Here is a 6,000-nt window from a genome sequence, read left to right as displayed (position 1 = left end):
TATACCTTCGTTAGAAGGAATCAATCTATCTCCGAATTGAAGATGTGAGGGATTAGCATAACAATCGAAGATAAATTGTGAGTATTCTGGGTATAGAGAGTTAAAGGAGTTCGAGAAGTCTATTTTGACTAGGATATCGTTGGTGGGATCCGTTTGTAGGTACATCCGGGTCATGTGAAGGGATACCTCACTTCCACCTTTTACGTTGACTCCTAATTGATTCTGGCAAAGGTGATTGGATATTGTGAACAATAATCTGCTAATTACAAGTTTGGCAGTTAATCGGCGCCAAGTGGTTCCAATAGCGATTGGGCGAATATCTTTATTGGATTTATGGAGAGCGATGAGTTTAGCTCCGTATAGCAGTGGAATAATGGCGGGTGGTATGCCTCTAAGCATACGGTTGATTAATTGGGTAATTTTTTCTAGAACGCCACATTGTTGTGTTATGTAAGGTGCGGTTAGGTCTTGTAAGAATATTGGGCGAAACCCATCGAACTCAGATGAGGAATCGCGTTTGAAGGAGAGAATAGCCTTTCTAACGTCGCTTGCGGTATAAGTGGCCGCAATTAGAGGAGTTCAGGGTAAGTCGGTATTTCATTTTTAAAATCGTGTGATTGATGTTTTAGGAAAAGGGCCTGATAAGTTACTAAATCATAGGGAGCCAGTTTATTGTCGGAGGTTGCCAGACGTATGGCGGATTTAACATTCAGGTTATCCAATTTTTTAGATATTAGCCTGGTCTTGGTGAGCAGGTCATTTTTGTGATTTTTATTTTTATCTGTGTCGTCACTCGTAAAAGATGTGGTAATGTGATTGATGGGTAAGGGGTAGATAGTAGCATCCTTAATTTGTTGGGTCAGGGATTTTTTGCTGGTAGGATCAGGAACTTGTAAGGAAGTAAAGGAAAATGACAGGGTGTCTAGCCAGTGTCTTACAGAAGAATAATTATTTAACAAGGAAGTCAAGTTTTTTGACAGGTGTCTCGCAACTTGAAGCCTTGCTCCTTTAGGTATTCGCGAAATTACAAATGGTTTTGGTGTCGTTAGAAATATTTCTACATTTGAGTCGGCTGGGTCAAACGTCGAAACATTTGTGACAGTGAAGGTAGGGATTATTGGGTAAGTGAGCACATCAGTCAATGATGTGGGAATGGTGACTATGGGTTGTTTAGTTGTGATGGCAAGGGCAGAGAAGGCATTAAGGGTTCTAGGAATTGCTGGTGATAAGATGGGTAGCCCAGATTGAGGACACTTTATTTTATGGTTACTATGAGATGGCAATAGCAACAATTTGGATACTTTAATAAGTTGATTACATAATGGGCAGTTGCATTTGTTAGGTGCTGTGCTGAGGTCTGGTAGGCTCATGGATTAGGAATTTTTTTCATATTTAATGTGAAGGTGAATATCATTATGTTAAAAATCACAGTGTTTATGGATAAATCTATGTATTGTTCTGTAAATTAAAATTCATATAAGTAGAGTGTGAAGAGATTTTTGTTGATAGTTGTCATAAATTATATAATCTATTTACTAATAAATTTAAAATTTTCTTTCTGGAATGATTTTATAATTTTCATTGTCCATCTTTAAATCAGTTTATTATATGTGATCATGATATGTAAGCTTTGATTGCAAAGATGGTTTTACAATGGGGTAATTTATCTATATCATTAGTAATGTCATTATTGTGTTGTGGGAATTGAGATGAAGAGGGAGAAATACTAATGGTGAGTGTCAGGGGCTTCGCTAGCCTTTACAATCTCAGGGGACTCAACTAAAAAAATTTTATGGGAGGCTTCGCCCCCATACCCCCTAATTTGCGGGCCTTCGGCCCGCTTTTGCCGGCCTTCGGCCGGGTTATATATTAATATATTTTTAAAAATTACTAAACTCTTGAAGGATTATTCTTATTTTCATATTTTGTTTTTTATTATATTATACGTACAAAATAAACTAGAATATAAATAATTAAGACTAGAATATTGATCATTAGGACTAGAATATAAATATCATTAAGACTAGAATATAAATAATTAAGACTAGAATATAAATAATTAAAACAATACATTTCTACAAATTTTTCAATACAAAATCTATTTACTACAGTATAAAGTATTTTAAATTGCTGATATAAAAAATTTCGCGCCTAAAGAATTACAAGTGATAAAACCGATTAGTTAATTCATACATATGCCTCAATTGTTAATGTTTTTAAAAACCCCATAAGGCAATATAATTATAAGAAACTAACATTAACAAAAGGTCATGAAACCAATATAACTCTCTTACCATTTTAGACAAAGTTTTATAGAATGGACTAATAAGGAAAAATTTATAGGCCTAACCAAATCAACAATTCTTGAAGAAGAGAATATAAACGACCAATCCAAATCATAAAACTATATGGTGGTTAGAGCTTCCTCTTAGATGACATGATGGAAGCTAGATAAGTAATCGAGAAAATTATTGTGAGATATTAAATTTCTAAAAGATTATCTTCCATTTTTAATCCTATATCAACTACTGGACAGTTGATCATTGTTGCTCATCTTAATTATGCACTCATATGCTCTCAGCAGCTGTAGTAATAATCTTAAATTACATAGCCACACAAATAATAGATGCTGGTTAATTTGCAGTCATAGCCATGACATACGCGATGTTAACTCATATCAAAATCTAGTATGTTAGCTATATTGATAAAGCAAAAACACCTAAAATCTTGGGAGAAATTATGTTTGGAAGAAATTATGCAAATATATTGAAGCCTTGAATTATTTACAATTTAAGTGTGCCAATTAGAAATAAATAATTTGGGAGCTAGAAAATAAGTACCATAGTGATATGATGAAAGCAATTAAGATCTTATATATTATTGTATTGTCAATGTATTCAAATATTTTTAATTAAATTTTTCAGAAACTTTGGTCATATCAAAAGAAAGCATTTACTGTTTTTTTCTGATTTTTTCCTATCTCAAAAAGAATTTTTTTTATAAGCACCATGTCTTTTAGCTAATTTTGGATATGAAAAAAAAATTAATAAAATAAATATTAAACGATATATTTACTCGCAGATACTAACGCCTAAAATTGCGTTTCAAAAATTATAAGGTTAAATTATTTATAAAATAAGTTCTCTACGCCGGCTAGTCATCATTGCATATTCATCTATAATGTGATCTATAGGAATGGTATTAATAATATTTTTTTCTATGCTCAATAGAGCCAACGAATTTAATTGTTCCTGACCCATTGTCGATCGAAGATATGTTTTCACCCGTTTTAATGCTGAAAACGATCTTTCACATGAGCAGGAATTAAAAGGTATAATAGTTAACGCAATTTTAAGGCAATTAAATATACGAGGGATATCTATGGGTAAGATTTTTATCAAATCTATTATTGATTTACACGTAGATTCGTGTTTTTTATTATAGGTTAAAATATAAGCCTTTAATATTATGTATTCTTCCATTGGATCAGGAAGATTATAATGTAAGATAAATGGTTTAATGATATCATTATTTAAAAAAAGGGGGGAGGAGGGATGTAAAGCATTTATAGCTATTAAAATATCTGTGTTTTCTTGGCAAAATCTCTTTTTTAATTCATTTATCATAATATCCAAAATTGGATAAAAGACATGACATTTATAAAAAGTTTCTGTTTGATCAGAATGATTAGAAGAAACAATATCATCTATTTGAATATAATTATTCAAAATGGTAGAAGGTATATTTGCTGTTTTATTTGTTATTTTTATATTATATAAATTGCAAAATTTATTTACTTCGGTAAATAATGAAGAAAAATACGAATTTTAAATTTGACAAAGAATTGATAAGAGACTCAATAAGAGCCAATGCTGTTGATATGTCCGAATCTGATTTTTGCAAAAAAATAGAAATATTGGAACACATAGATAATAATTTTTGGAATATAAACATACACATAATTGTATCATATTGTAAAAGAATATATAAAATTCCCTTTGCTTTCACCACATCACCATGGTCTATATTTTCTAGATAAGAAATAATTGCAGGGAAAGTCATTTTTACTGCCTCGATAGTTCTAATATGGGATCCAAAAAAACTTTCTAGATTGAGGTACTGATTTGCAGGCAGAGATCAGTACAAGGTTGAGTTTATGCGCATAGCAGTGCACATATATAGCCATTTTGTTATTTTGGCGATATCTTTCCTGGACTCCTGAAAGATGCCCTTTCATAACACTTGCACCATCATATGCTTGAGCAACGCAAATTGCATTTATGGAATTGTTGTTTAAGGTTGTTATTAATGTGTTCGTTAATGACTCTGCATCTAAGTCTTCAACTTTTTGAAAAGATATAAAAGATTCCTTTGGTGTTTTTGTTTTATTAACATATCTAACACATATACTAAATTGCTCATATGAGCTAACATCACGAGTGTCATCAGCCATGACAGCAAAATAGCCTGCCTCCCTTATTTCTGATGCTATGTACTTTACGATTAAGTTTCCAGCTGCAGATAGCATTTGATTTTGTGATTGAGGTGAGCAATAATGAGCATTGCCTGGTGGTTTATATGCTATTAAAAATGGATCATACTCTTTCAAACAGTTTAATATTTCACAATAATTTCCTTGATTATTGCTTGTCTTACTTTCATAATGACCTCTAAGGGGAAGTTCCAACTCACCACATAGTATTATAATTTTGAATAATCGTTTCAAATATTCTCTTCTTTCAAGTATTGTTGATTTAGTTAGAGCTATAAATTTTTCTTTAATGGTTCCTTCTATCAAAGATTGTTTAAAATGGTTCCAGAGAATTACATTCGTTGCATGACCATTTGTTGCTCCGTGAGTTGTTAAGTATTCTTTTACCTTACGAAATTTTTGATAACCTTGATTAAAAAGGTATCCTTTTTGAGGTTGAGTGGGAAAATTACGACAAGGAAAACAAAAAATAGAGTTTCTGGTTATGCTATATTCAATCCAGGGAAAGGATTTGTACCACTGAGTTTGAAAGTATCGTTTATCTTTACCCATTCCAATATATGGATAGGCACCTAATATAGGTTGCATAGGACCAGTTGTTTTAGTACCCAGATCTAATTCTTCTGAAAAAAGTGATAAAAATTAATAAATGAATTAAAATATTATTGGTTTTAGAAAATTATGACAAATATTATATATTTGAAGAAAAACACTGTTAAAATAAAAATAATACTTGTATAAGCTCTTCTAAAAAAGTGACAAATATTAATATAAAAATTAAAATATTATTGCTTTTATGAAAATTATGACAAATATTATATATTTGAAGAAAAATATTGTTAAAATGAAAAAAATACTTGTATAGTTGTTATTTTAGATTGGGCCAAACGTATAGCTTCTATTATTTTATAAATAAATATAAAATATCTTATAAACAAATTAATTTACTTATTTTCTTTCCTTCTATATCTACATTATTTATAATCATGTCATTCACTCACAATACTTTCTTCATTATTTAATAAATCTAAATAAGGTTAATTTTAAAATGTATTTCATCAAATGTAATTTGTTGTAACAGTGGCGTAGCCAGGATTGATCCATGGGGGAGGGGTGGGTTTAAAAATTTTTTGGGGGCTTCGCCCCCAAACCCCCTATCAAAATTTGCCAATATTTTGTGTATTATACCCAGGCCAGCATAAATATTAAAAAATATTAGAATTAAAATTTTTTCCAAATTTATAATTAATAAGCGACTGAAAGCATTATTTTGAAAATGTTATCAATGTTTAGTAAATTGTATATTAATTCAATCTATTCGATGTAAAAAAATTTTGCCTCCCCCCAAACCTTCCAATTTTATGATCAACTCAATATATCTTATTCTATGTTAAAAATAATTATCTTTATTAAATTTTTGCATATAACAATATTTTGCAGAGATTTTATTTATTATTAACTTTATTTATTTAACTATGTATTTATTTTAATAATATATAAAAAAATAA

This window comes from Gordionus sp. m RMFG-2023, chromosome 1 (assembly GCF_954871325.1).
Source record: "Gordionus sp. m RMFG-2023 chromosome 1, tfGorSpeb1-WG-v2, whole genome shotgun sequence".
Lineage (NCBI taxonomy): Eukaryota > Metazoa > Nematomorpha > Gordioida > Chordodea > Parachordodidae > Gordionus > Gordionus sp. m RMFG-2023.
This window is presented reverse-complemented; position numbering follows the sequence as displayed.